Raw genomic sequence first — 11,095 nt, forward strand, 5'->3', positions numbered from 1 at the left:
AGGAAGAAGAACGAAAAGGCAGGTGATGACACCCGATTGTGTCGGGTTATTTTTATCTTCCCATGCACACACACACACACACACACGGAGACAGAGCACGATGACCCGATGGAGACGAGATTACAGCGGCTCCAACGCTCACAAAGGCAATTAAACACGCACGTAATGTCACACCACAATCATGCACGGGGGGGGGGGGGGGGGGGTAAGACCTGGACAAAATAGATCAGGTGTGCAAACACATGTCGATCACGATGACACGGTGACCTTTCCACAAGCGGTCCACGAGGAAGAAGCGATGGGAGGCTGCACGAAGAGGCACGAAGAGGGACGAAGAGCGACGAAGAGGCACGAAGAGGGACGAAGAGGGACGAAGAGGGACGAAGAGGCACGAAGAGGCACGAAGAGGCACGAAGAGGGACGAAGAGGGACGAAGAGGGACGAAGAGGCACGAAGAGGGACGAAGAGGGACGAAGAGGGAAGAAGAGGGACGAAGAGAGACGAAGAGGGACGAAGAGGGAAGAAGAGAGACGAAGAGGGAAGAAGAGGGACGAAGAGGGAAGAAGAGACGAAGAGGGAAGAAGAGAGACGAAGAGGGAAGAAGAGAGACGAAGAGGGAAGAAGAGGGAAGAAGAGAGACGAAGAGGGAAGAAGAGAGACGAAGAGGGAAGAAGAGAGACGAAGAGGGAAGAAGAGGGACGAAGAGGGACGAAGAGGCACGAAGAGGGACGAAGAGGGAAGAAGAGAGATTACGCGCTCGCCGCCGCTAATCAAATGAAAGAGCAGGAACAAATTGCGTTAGCTGGGACAAGTAATTGAGCTATCGAAGGACACTGGAGGCTCCATCTGAGTACACTGTTGCACAATACATTTCGTCCTTTGTTTCAACGCACAGCAACAACCGCTCTGCGCTCACAAAGAAATGTCCTCGCTTGTAGATTCCTGAAAACAAAACAGTCGGGACGGTTTCTGACTCTTGAGTCTTCATCAGTGCAGAATATAAAGCAGACAAAGCTTTTTTAGTTCATCCTTTTAGCCAGTTAGCTGAGAGGATGGAAACCGCCAGGAGATGGTTAGCTTAGCTTAGCGTAAAGGCTGTAAACGAGGGGGGAACAGCTAGCCTGGCTCTGTCCACAGGTGACAACATGTGCGTGGTTTGGTCTTCTGGGTGAAAGTCATCAACGTTTCAAACCCTCAGAACACAAACTGCAATCGGATCATTTTTTGGGAGCGCTGATAGCCTCGCTAACACGTCACACGCGTCCCTAACCGACATAACCACTTGGCAAAATAGTCATACGTCTACAAAATGTTGTCTCGCTGAGACACGAATAAGCCCCGAAATAAAGAGAGTGACTGACGGCAGCTGGTAAACAATCCCATCAGTCCTGTGAAGCTCACATCTCGGCTGCTGTCACTCAGCTGTCGTCGTGGAAACAGCCTGTGAAGGTTGTTTACCTGCAGCAGATATCACGTGTTACTTTTTCATATTATAACACTTAAGATTCAGTGGCAGTTTTTTATTTACATTGTTTTATGATCGCAAACTCCCAAAAGTAACGCCGCTGCAGAATGAAGAGTGAAGCAAAGTGGCAACAAAGTGGCAACAAAGGGGCACCAACTTGGCAACAAAGTGGCAACAAAGGGGCAACAAAGGGGCAACAACGTGGATGAGAGCGATGCTCGTGTCATGAGAATGACCTTTCCACTACATATTTGCCTCGTTCTTCCTTTCCTTCGTGATAACTGTCGACCATTTGAAACTGACCGTTGTTGGGACATCTGCTTCCGATCCTATTCGTATAAATTCCCCTCAAAAACGTGTTTCTTCTGCTCACTAAACGTCAACGCCACCAAAGATCCAGACCGATGAATTCCCTGAAAACAGGATTTTAATATCCGAAGCCTCTTTGTCTCCCTTTGTCCCCGTCTCCCTCTCTGCTGCTGTCAACTCCCGTTCCTCCTTGTGCTCCTCTTCCCCTTAATCTCCTCCTCGCCCTCCACGATGCTCTTTCCCTCAGTCGCCCCTCTCCGGGTTTTTGTAATGGCTCCTGTCACCCAGGGAGGATGTGAAGAGGGACCGGGGCAGGAAGTCCACCAGGATCCTCCTTTTGCAGCACCAGAACTAGTCTTTCTTTTCTTTTCTACCCCTGACAGTCAAATCCAGAACTTGAACGTCTTTTCAGTGGTTGAACGTCGACACAAGAGCCAAAAGCAGTCAACGTCTGTTCAGCTCCCGTCGCTAACAAATTGGAATGAAATGAATAAATGAATTAACATGCAGTCAGTTACGCAGTTGACATCTGTAATTGAGACAGTTCATTGCCTCTGTTTGGTTGTTTGGAAGCGTCTCCATTACCGAGAGTCACTCTTTTGTAACGAGGCGCGGAGGTTTTTTGCGCTGCAGCTGAAAATGAGCCTTGGAAGTCCTTACAGATGTCACTTTGTGTTGACGCTGCGAGGTGCGCTCACCTTTAGGGTGTCACTTTACGACGTGGCAGCCTGCCGCGTCGCGACGTGACCTCTGGAGAGGAGACTTCTTCTTCTTTCTCCCTTTCAGGTTCTGCAGAAAGTTGAAAGGAAATTGCTGGACGGTTTAATTTAAAAGACGTGATGCTTCACGCGCCATCTTTTCTCTCCACAAAAGGGCGAGCCACCGTGCTAACTCGCCAGCCACCCGTCTCCAGAGCTTCATGCACCCTTTACTGACGTGTGCTTGTTTCCTTTTGTAAGAGTCGCATGAAAAACAGTCCACTGTCTGTTCCACTCCTGTTCCATGTCTATGGGGTGGACCAGAGCCAATCAGAGCGGAGCATTAAAGCATGTAAACACATTGAAGTAGAAACCCAAAATACAAGTATGAACCTAGTGATGAGCACCTGTTTCCTTTGAGGTGAGACCAGGACATCTCGGGCCTTTTCTCAATGTCACCCCCCAAGAAGTGAGATCTGGTGGTCCAGATGATGAACAACCAACCAGCAGTTTGAAACCCTGTACACGTTCATCAGATTCCTTCAATCAATCAATCAAACAAACTTGTATTTCAGACTCAAGGTCCAGATAGTACAAAACATTAAATAGAATAAAATACATACTATGAATGCCTTATAAATAGACAGCGGTACCAATGTCTCCACAGCTGGTAGCGAGTAGACCTAAACTTTATGTTTTATAAAACCATGATTATTTCATTTTCGGAGTCATTAACCAGGCAGATAAATTCATACATAAGATTTCTTAAAACAGCTCATAAAGTATTAACTCCTAAACATTGCACTGGCATTACTCCATCTCGGCCTCTTCAGTAATATTCTCATGGCATCATTATGAGCTACTTGAAGTCTCTGTAAGCTTGCTTTGTTGTAATTAGACCTCAAGTGTAGAGACGTGTACAATCTGCTCTAAACAGAGACATCTTCACTCAGAGAATGTTTGCTTGTGCATACATCATACGACACCGCCTATAGATATCTTCATCATCGGTCATCTACCTTATCACAGACACCGAGGTAATTATCAATTTGAATTTTACACTTTTGTCCTCTTTGGTTCTACAGATCAGGATAGACTGGCATTGTATTTGATGTCATGTTCCACACCATATACCGTACATACAGTAAGGATCTGCTGGAGATCAGCACTACATGGACTAAGAATCACAAGATCATCTGCATACATAATAATAAGTATTACCAATCATGCACCCGGTGTTACAGGGTTTCAACTGCTTGGACAGATTGTCAATAATCAAATGCTGGCCAAAGCAACGGGCCTGTAATTATCTAGGCTCCCTACTTGACCAGCTCTGGTTTTAATGACGGGCACTAATAGAACAGACAGCATTGAGTCCATGCGTCACGAAGCCGGTAAAACAAATGGCAACAAGAGGAGCTCTCCTCGGACTAGCATATTTAAGGTGTTCAGCAGTGATATGGTCTTAACCACTCGCTTTGCCATCAGCCAGCTTATTGATAGCTTGGTACGCCTCATGTGACATCATCGTCATTGTTACATTACTCTCAATATCTTATATAAGTCACTTTTGATACAGTTGAATAAGGTACTATAATGCTGTCGCCACAACTCAGCAATATTGTCTGTTCCTGAGATTCCATCAACAGTGCACGGCAAAGATGTTCTACAGTTGTGGAGAACTCTCACTTCTTTCCAGAAATCAACAACATTGTTGCTTGTCAACATCTTGGCCGTGGAGTCAGCCCTCAACGGCATACTTATATCTTGAATTAGTGAGCTTCTTGTACTCGAGCTCAGGCCCTCGTCTGGGTTACCCGCGATTTAAAAGCTTCACAGGCTTCAGCGCGGTACTCAGCTACATACTTGTTCCAACCAGGTCTGATGTTATGGGTCTTATTGTTATGCTGGTAGTAGGGCTTACTGGCTTCATACAGAGCACTCACTATATCAGTATACATGGAGCAGACATCTCTCCTATGCTCCACATCCTCACAGTTAAAATCAGTACACAACGTTGCATCTCTAGGTACATGAATATTACTTAGAGATTTGTCTGTACGAGCACAAAAGGACTAAGAAGTCCTTCTTTGTGAGAGTTGACCAGTTGAGTTTTTTCTTCACAATGAGACAATGTTGACACTTATTCCATTGCTAGTTAGTGCCGGGAGAAAATATAGAAACAGGTATATGATCAGTTGTTGCTGCCCCAAAAGGAAAAAAAGCACTTTGCTTGACACTATGTGATCAGCAAATAATGAGCAGTTGTCTTGAGATATCTGCATGCATATCCCCAAGGACATACTAGAGTAAGTATTATCTTGAATATAGGAATTGATGAAGGCAAGCCTATTTAGATATTCATCCTCATTGTGATGACACTCAAAGGTTGTATAGACATTTAATGAATCCGCCCGAGTCAACTGTATTGCAATACACAAGTCGACACCAAGGCTGGCCACATTTATCAATGAGACCTGGTATCCTACCTTATATTCCCATGCCAAGGTCAGTTGTAGCCTCCCCGGCCCCATGAAAGTCATCGTTGAGAGAGTTTAGTCTTTCCAAGTCTTGTTTTGCTAAGAATGTCTCCTGTATACATATACTTCTCCAAAAGGTCAACCAGCATCAGTTTCAAATCAAGACTTTGTAAAAGATCTGGTACTTGTTGAGTCTGCCTCCAAGTGGAGTTGTTTTCCTTCTCCACCCACCCACACACACACACACACACACACACACACACACTCGTCCGTCTGATTGAAGTTGCCACAGTATATTGGCTGCCAGTGTGGTTCACTCGACTGCTGTGGGCCCTCAGGAAGGAGACAGTTCTCAGAGAGCACTCCGGCATAATGAAGTTTATTGAGGAGACGAAGTTGCCGTCTGTCCGTGACACGACGAACACGTTACTTTTCTCTTTTTTTGGTTCATCAAATGCGTGCAACACTAATGAGTGACGACTCTGCAAAAGAAGCCAAATCCCTGCGGTGGGAAACATGGCAGACGCCTCAGATCCCAAGTCCTCGTGGTGTTGGACCATTGTGGGGTTTTGCTGCGCATGTTGAAAAAGATGCACAATTCATGACAGCAAAGCACCCTGAAAAAAGACTTCAAGGAGTTGAAAGCAACATAATCTTTTTTTCATTTGGCTGCCAACATTCGCAACTAACCTGACACGATGAAGAGGGATAACCAGTGGAATAGTTCATGAACTGTAATGAACTCTTTCTCTCCCGGTTTCATTCACATTATCGGGCTCGAGCTCAACGCTGCCTTCCATTGTTCCTGTGATTAAAGGATCTTAGAGACGCAATCAAAACGTCCTTCTCTGTTGGAGAGACGAGTCTTTGATTGAAGCCACGAAGAAGTCTTTCTTTTGGTGGCGTTTCTCGAGGGCAGAAACCAGACACTTCATCGTGCGTCTGGAAAAAAAGAGTAGTAAAAGGACAGACTGCATGTGTATTAAATGGCTCCTATGTGGTATTAACGGGCTACGCTTGGTTTAAAAATACAGACCTGGTAATTTCTGAAGATGAAAAGTGGCTCCCTAAAACCTCTTCCAGTGAGACCTGCGTTAATGACCACCGTAAAACTGAGTGAAAGGCAAATTATTATGGCGCTGCAGCTTCTTAAATAAATTGAAGTGATGAAATGTTAAGCGAAGGAAAAAGAGATCTGGTCTGAAAGGTGCCTGAGTAGCGATGTCAGTCAGAGTCTGCAGACCTGAGTCATGCTCCCAGTTGTTGACCGATCATTAGGGGGTGAATATACAACACAATGATTGGGTTGGCTTAGTCAGAGCTCCAAAGCTTCAAACTATGACGCTCTACGCTCCCTCCAGCATCGGTTCTGGACTCAATCAACCCGATATATATATACGCTCGTCTCGGTTCTTTCAAAACAAATGTATTTCTTGACAGGAAGTTCCGTCGTGGTCAACGTTAGCTTGGCTCGCGTCGCTGGTTGTTGAGGAAATGTGTCACGTTGTTCTTTTTAGATGGAGATGAACATCGTATGCATGCATCTCTCCCCAAAACCCAAATATCAAATGTATCTTATCAAATATATCTCATCAAATATATCTCATCAAATCAAATGTATCTCATCAAATGTATCTCATCAAATATATCTCATCAAATCAAATGTATCTCATCAAATGTATCTCATCAAATGTATCTCATCAAATGTATCTCATCAAATATATCTCATCAAATATATCTCATCAAATGTATCTCATCAAATGTATCTCATCAAATATATCTCATCAAATGTATCTCATCAAATATATCTCATCAAATCAAATGTATCTCATCAAATATATCTCATCAAATGTATCTCATCAAATATATCTCATCAAATCAAATGTATCTCATCAAATATATCTCATCAAATGTATCTCATCAAATGTATCTCATCAAATGTATCTCATCAAATGTATCTCATCAAATATATCTCATCAAATGTATCTCATCAAATGTATCTCATCAAATGTATCTCATCAAATGTATCTCATCAAATGTATCTCATCAAATGTATCTCATCAATATAGGTGCCAGAAAGGTGCAGTACTAATTGGTGCTTCCGCGCATGGATATCAGACGGGTTGGAATACGATCACTTTAAGGAGCTTTGAGACCACTGTCCTGTACATCCCATCCTTAATATTTAGGATTTCACAAATGCAATCTGTTTTTCTTAAACATTGCGTTTGAAAGAAACGTACTTCCTGTCTGCGTGAAGCACAGCACGAACGGCGGTCTCAGGGGGTTTTGAGGGAGTTCAACATCACAGTGAACTTTCCTAAAGCCAGATGGGTGTTCAGTGTGTCACGGTTGAATGGGACACGACTGCCACGGAGAGCAAACAAAGCAAGCTGTGTCTGACAGGAAGCAGACGACTGAGACTCCTTTCAGGTGAACACATAATCGCGGTTATGTTTGTTGCCTCTGTGCCGTTACCCCGTCACTACAAATCCCCCTTCAGATACATGTTCTTCTTCTCCTTATGATAATAACCACATCATTATAACAGTTGCTTCACCACCAACCCCAGAGCTTCGTTTTAAAGTCCACTCTCTAAACAATGTTGTGTTCTGGCAGCTTAAACACACACAAAAAACTATTTAGAGGCTCCGGCTTCAAACAAAGTTTCCAGTTCCACTTTCTTCTTGATTTGTGAGAAGTCGTCACGCTGTTCCATTACAGGCTTGTCATTACATCAGTGGGTTTTTATTTACTCTCTCGGCGTCACAAAGCTCTTCAGTTCCTCCGCCGTCGGGCCGCTCGACAAACGGAGACCGACTCTGTTTACAGCCCAGATTCTGTATCGCTATGGCATTAATCTTCTTTTGTTCAGTTATTGCATACACACACCTACACACACACACACGCAGACAGACAAAATGAAGTTGGATTAGTTCTCCTCTTTATTGCCTGCCTCCTGTCAGACCAACCACCATACAACACACCTGTTTAGATGCACCTCTTTAACTTAGACTACGTTTCATGCATTTCCACGCGTCGGAGCAGCAGTCTCAGGTCGTGCTCCTTGACGACTGTTGTGTGTCAATTTAGTCGTTTAACTCCTGGGTTGCCATGTGAACGCATTTAAAATGACCTCATGGTCCACCCGCCCAGAGCCTCCTCCCCAGCCCCTGGAGCACGGTGTTAGATGTAGTCCAGAGAGTCTATCACTTATTTTAACCTCTAGTAACTAAATGTTAACCTTGTTGTTCTAGCGCCGCTCACCCCCCCAAAAAGCCCACCTGTCTGGAGGCGGAGGGGAATTTGATGGTCTTGAAGCTTCAGCTGGTGGTGGAGTTGATGTTCTTGAGTTCTGAAAGCTGAAATGTCACCACCGATTACTTTAATTGGTCGAGTACTTGTTCATAATAATCACGGAAGTCAAACTTCCGGCAAGTCCAATTGTTTTGGTATCCGTTTGCTCATCTCAAAAGTGGGCAGTAGACATCTAATTGTGGTTGGACTTGTTCCAGTGAACTGTACTGGTTCCCAATACAACCATAGCCCTGCAGAACATTCAGGAGCTCTCACACATACATACCTATCTATATTCTAAGGGGTTCATATATCATTTGTAGCCTGATTTATGGAAACAAAATGGTAAAAATGTTGTTGTTTCTTTTGCTGTTGGCAGCATTTTCTTATGGTGTGATACAAATAGATATCCAAAATCCCTTCTATAAAAACCTTTAACTCTAATATATTAAAAGGATAAAATGAAAAATGCCTCATTTACACATAAAAAACCCCCCAACTATTAACCCAAAACACGTGTCTTACTTTTAATGAACTACAGAAGTTTCACGGTGACATCGATTGTATTTCTTTTGTATTTTGTTCAAACACAGTTTCATCTCATCAAAAAGTTTTGCGGAGAAGTCCGGAGGAGAGCGAGATCCAGCAGCCCGGAGCTGCCGGGGCCCGCTCTCCATAACACCCCCGCTCCTCTTTTTAAATTGGACTGTCCCGAGTCCGCTGACGACCCCGCCGGGAATAATCCCGGCTGGGCACATTTGCGTCTGCAGGTCTTACTCAACAAATTGTATTACACACTATAGCTGCAGAACAAGTGACAGGTCAGGGGCCCCGCTCTCACACACACACACACACACACACACACACACACACACACTCATATCCCACAGCCTTTGATTCGTTCTATCTTCTTCTCCCATGTGTGACTGTTTCTCCCCAGAAGCTTATGGAAGTAAAAAAAAAAAAAGAGAGCGAGAGAGAGCGAGCGAGCTATACTCCTTATCTCCAACGCTGGCTTATCGTGTATGCATTGAAAAAAGCCCGAGGTGTGATAGGGGCAATACTAAAAAATATAAAAATAAGGCCACAGAATAAAGAGTGGGAGTTTTATTAAGCTGTCAGAAAAATGAACAGTTGCCCTCCGCCCGATGGCGAACACGCCTGAAAAAAATAGATTTTTGGGGGAAATTTGCTCTTCGTTAAAAAATAATAATTACTGATCGTCAATATATGAGAATCTATTGGACGAATCAGATTGGGAGGAAGTGGACGAGGAAAGATGCAAGGCAGCGAGTGAGCGCGCTTATTGTTACTTAGGGTAATAATTCAAAAAGGAAGCGCGTCGCCGCCAAAGATCTGCTACGTTCCTGAAGATGTTCTGCTCGGTCAGAACCAGGAACACAGAACGGCCTCGTTATGCCGCAAAATCAACATATCTTGTTCAAACCGGGAACATATTCTCATTATAATGACGTACCGTCTACTCGTCGCAATAAAACAAGGAACTCTTCTTGTTAAGACAAGATGAAATTGTAATTTTTTCTAACAAGATATTCACATGTGAAAAGAATAAATAAATATCAACCGGAGAAACTGTGTGTGTGTATGTGTGTGTGTGTGCGCGCTTGAGGCAAGTTTGTGAAAATAAAGTTATTCATGATTAAAATTAATTAATACAAATTGCATTTGGCGAAGTGACATTAAACTGGTGACATCATTAAACTGGTGACAACGTTTAATGATGCATAGACTTCTATACAACCAGAGGAGTCGCCCCCTGGTGGTCAGTAGAGAGAATGCAGCTTTAACACATGAAGCATAGACTTCTATACAACCAGAGGAGTCGCCCCCTGGTGGTCAGGAGAGAGAATGCAGCTTTAACACATGAAGCATAGACTTCTATACAACCAGAGGAGTCGCCCCCTGGTGGTCAGGAGAGAGAATGCAGCTTTAACACATGAAGCATAGACTTCTATACAACCAGTGGAGTCGCCCCCTGGTGGTCAGTAGAGAGAATGCAGCTTTAACACATGAAGCATAGACTTCTATACAACCAGTGGAGTCGCCCCCTGGTGGTCAGTAGAGAGAATGCAGCTTTAACACATGAAGCATAGACTTCTATACAACCAGAGGAGTCGCCCCCTGGTGGTCAGAAGAGAGAATGCAGCTTTAACACATGAAGCATAGACTTCTATACAACCAGAGGAGTCGCCCCCTGGTGGTCAGAAGAGAGAATGCAGCTTTAACACATGAAGCATAGACTTCTATACAACCAGAGGAGTCACCCTTCATTTTCAGACCCAGAAGTTGCCGCCTGGCCACAGCTGTGGATGACTAGCGGTTCCAGGTGAGGGTCTTGCTCCCCTGGTGGTGTTAAAATGGCCCTCACTCCAATTAGCTTAATTTAGGTTTCCCTCTGGGCGTGTCTTGTGTTAGGGAAAACTTCTCACCGGTTTCACTCCCACGCTGCTCGCTGTATTTAAACCTTCACCCCCGCGGGGGGGCTCTGCCTCCCCCCAAAATACTAACCCTCAGACTTTCTGGAGATCAAGTACTGAGCAAGCACAGCCTCTAGGTTCACACACACACAGACACTTCTGACTGAACCACATGTTCTTCATTAAATCGAACCGCTCGCTGGCCGGCTCGGGGCTGTTCACTTACCTCCTAACCCCCCACCTGCTTCTCCTCTTTTAATGGAGTGGGGGGGGGGAGGTGAGATGGGGGGGATCAACTGGCTCTGGTGGGGGTTTACTGGGGATGCAGCCCGTACCGACAAATTGAAGAGTGTTTGTGTGTGTGTGTGTGTGTGTGTGTGTGTGTGTGCTCTTGCACTTTTGTCTTTG

This window comes from Cyclopterus lumpus, chromosome 16 (assembly GCF_009769545.1).
Source record: "Cyclopterus lumpus isolate fCycLum1 chromosome 16, fCycLum1.pri, whole genome shotgun sequence".
In the NCBI taxonomy this organism is placed as follows: domain Eukaryota; kingdom Metazoa; phylum Chordata; class Actinopteri; order Perciformes; family Cyclopteridae; genus Cyclopterus; species Cyclopterus lumpus.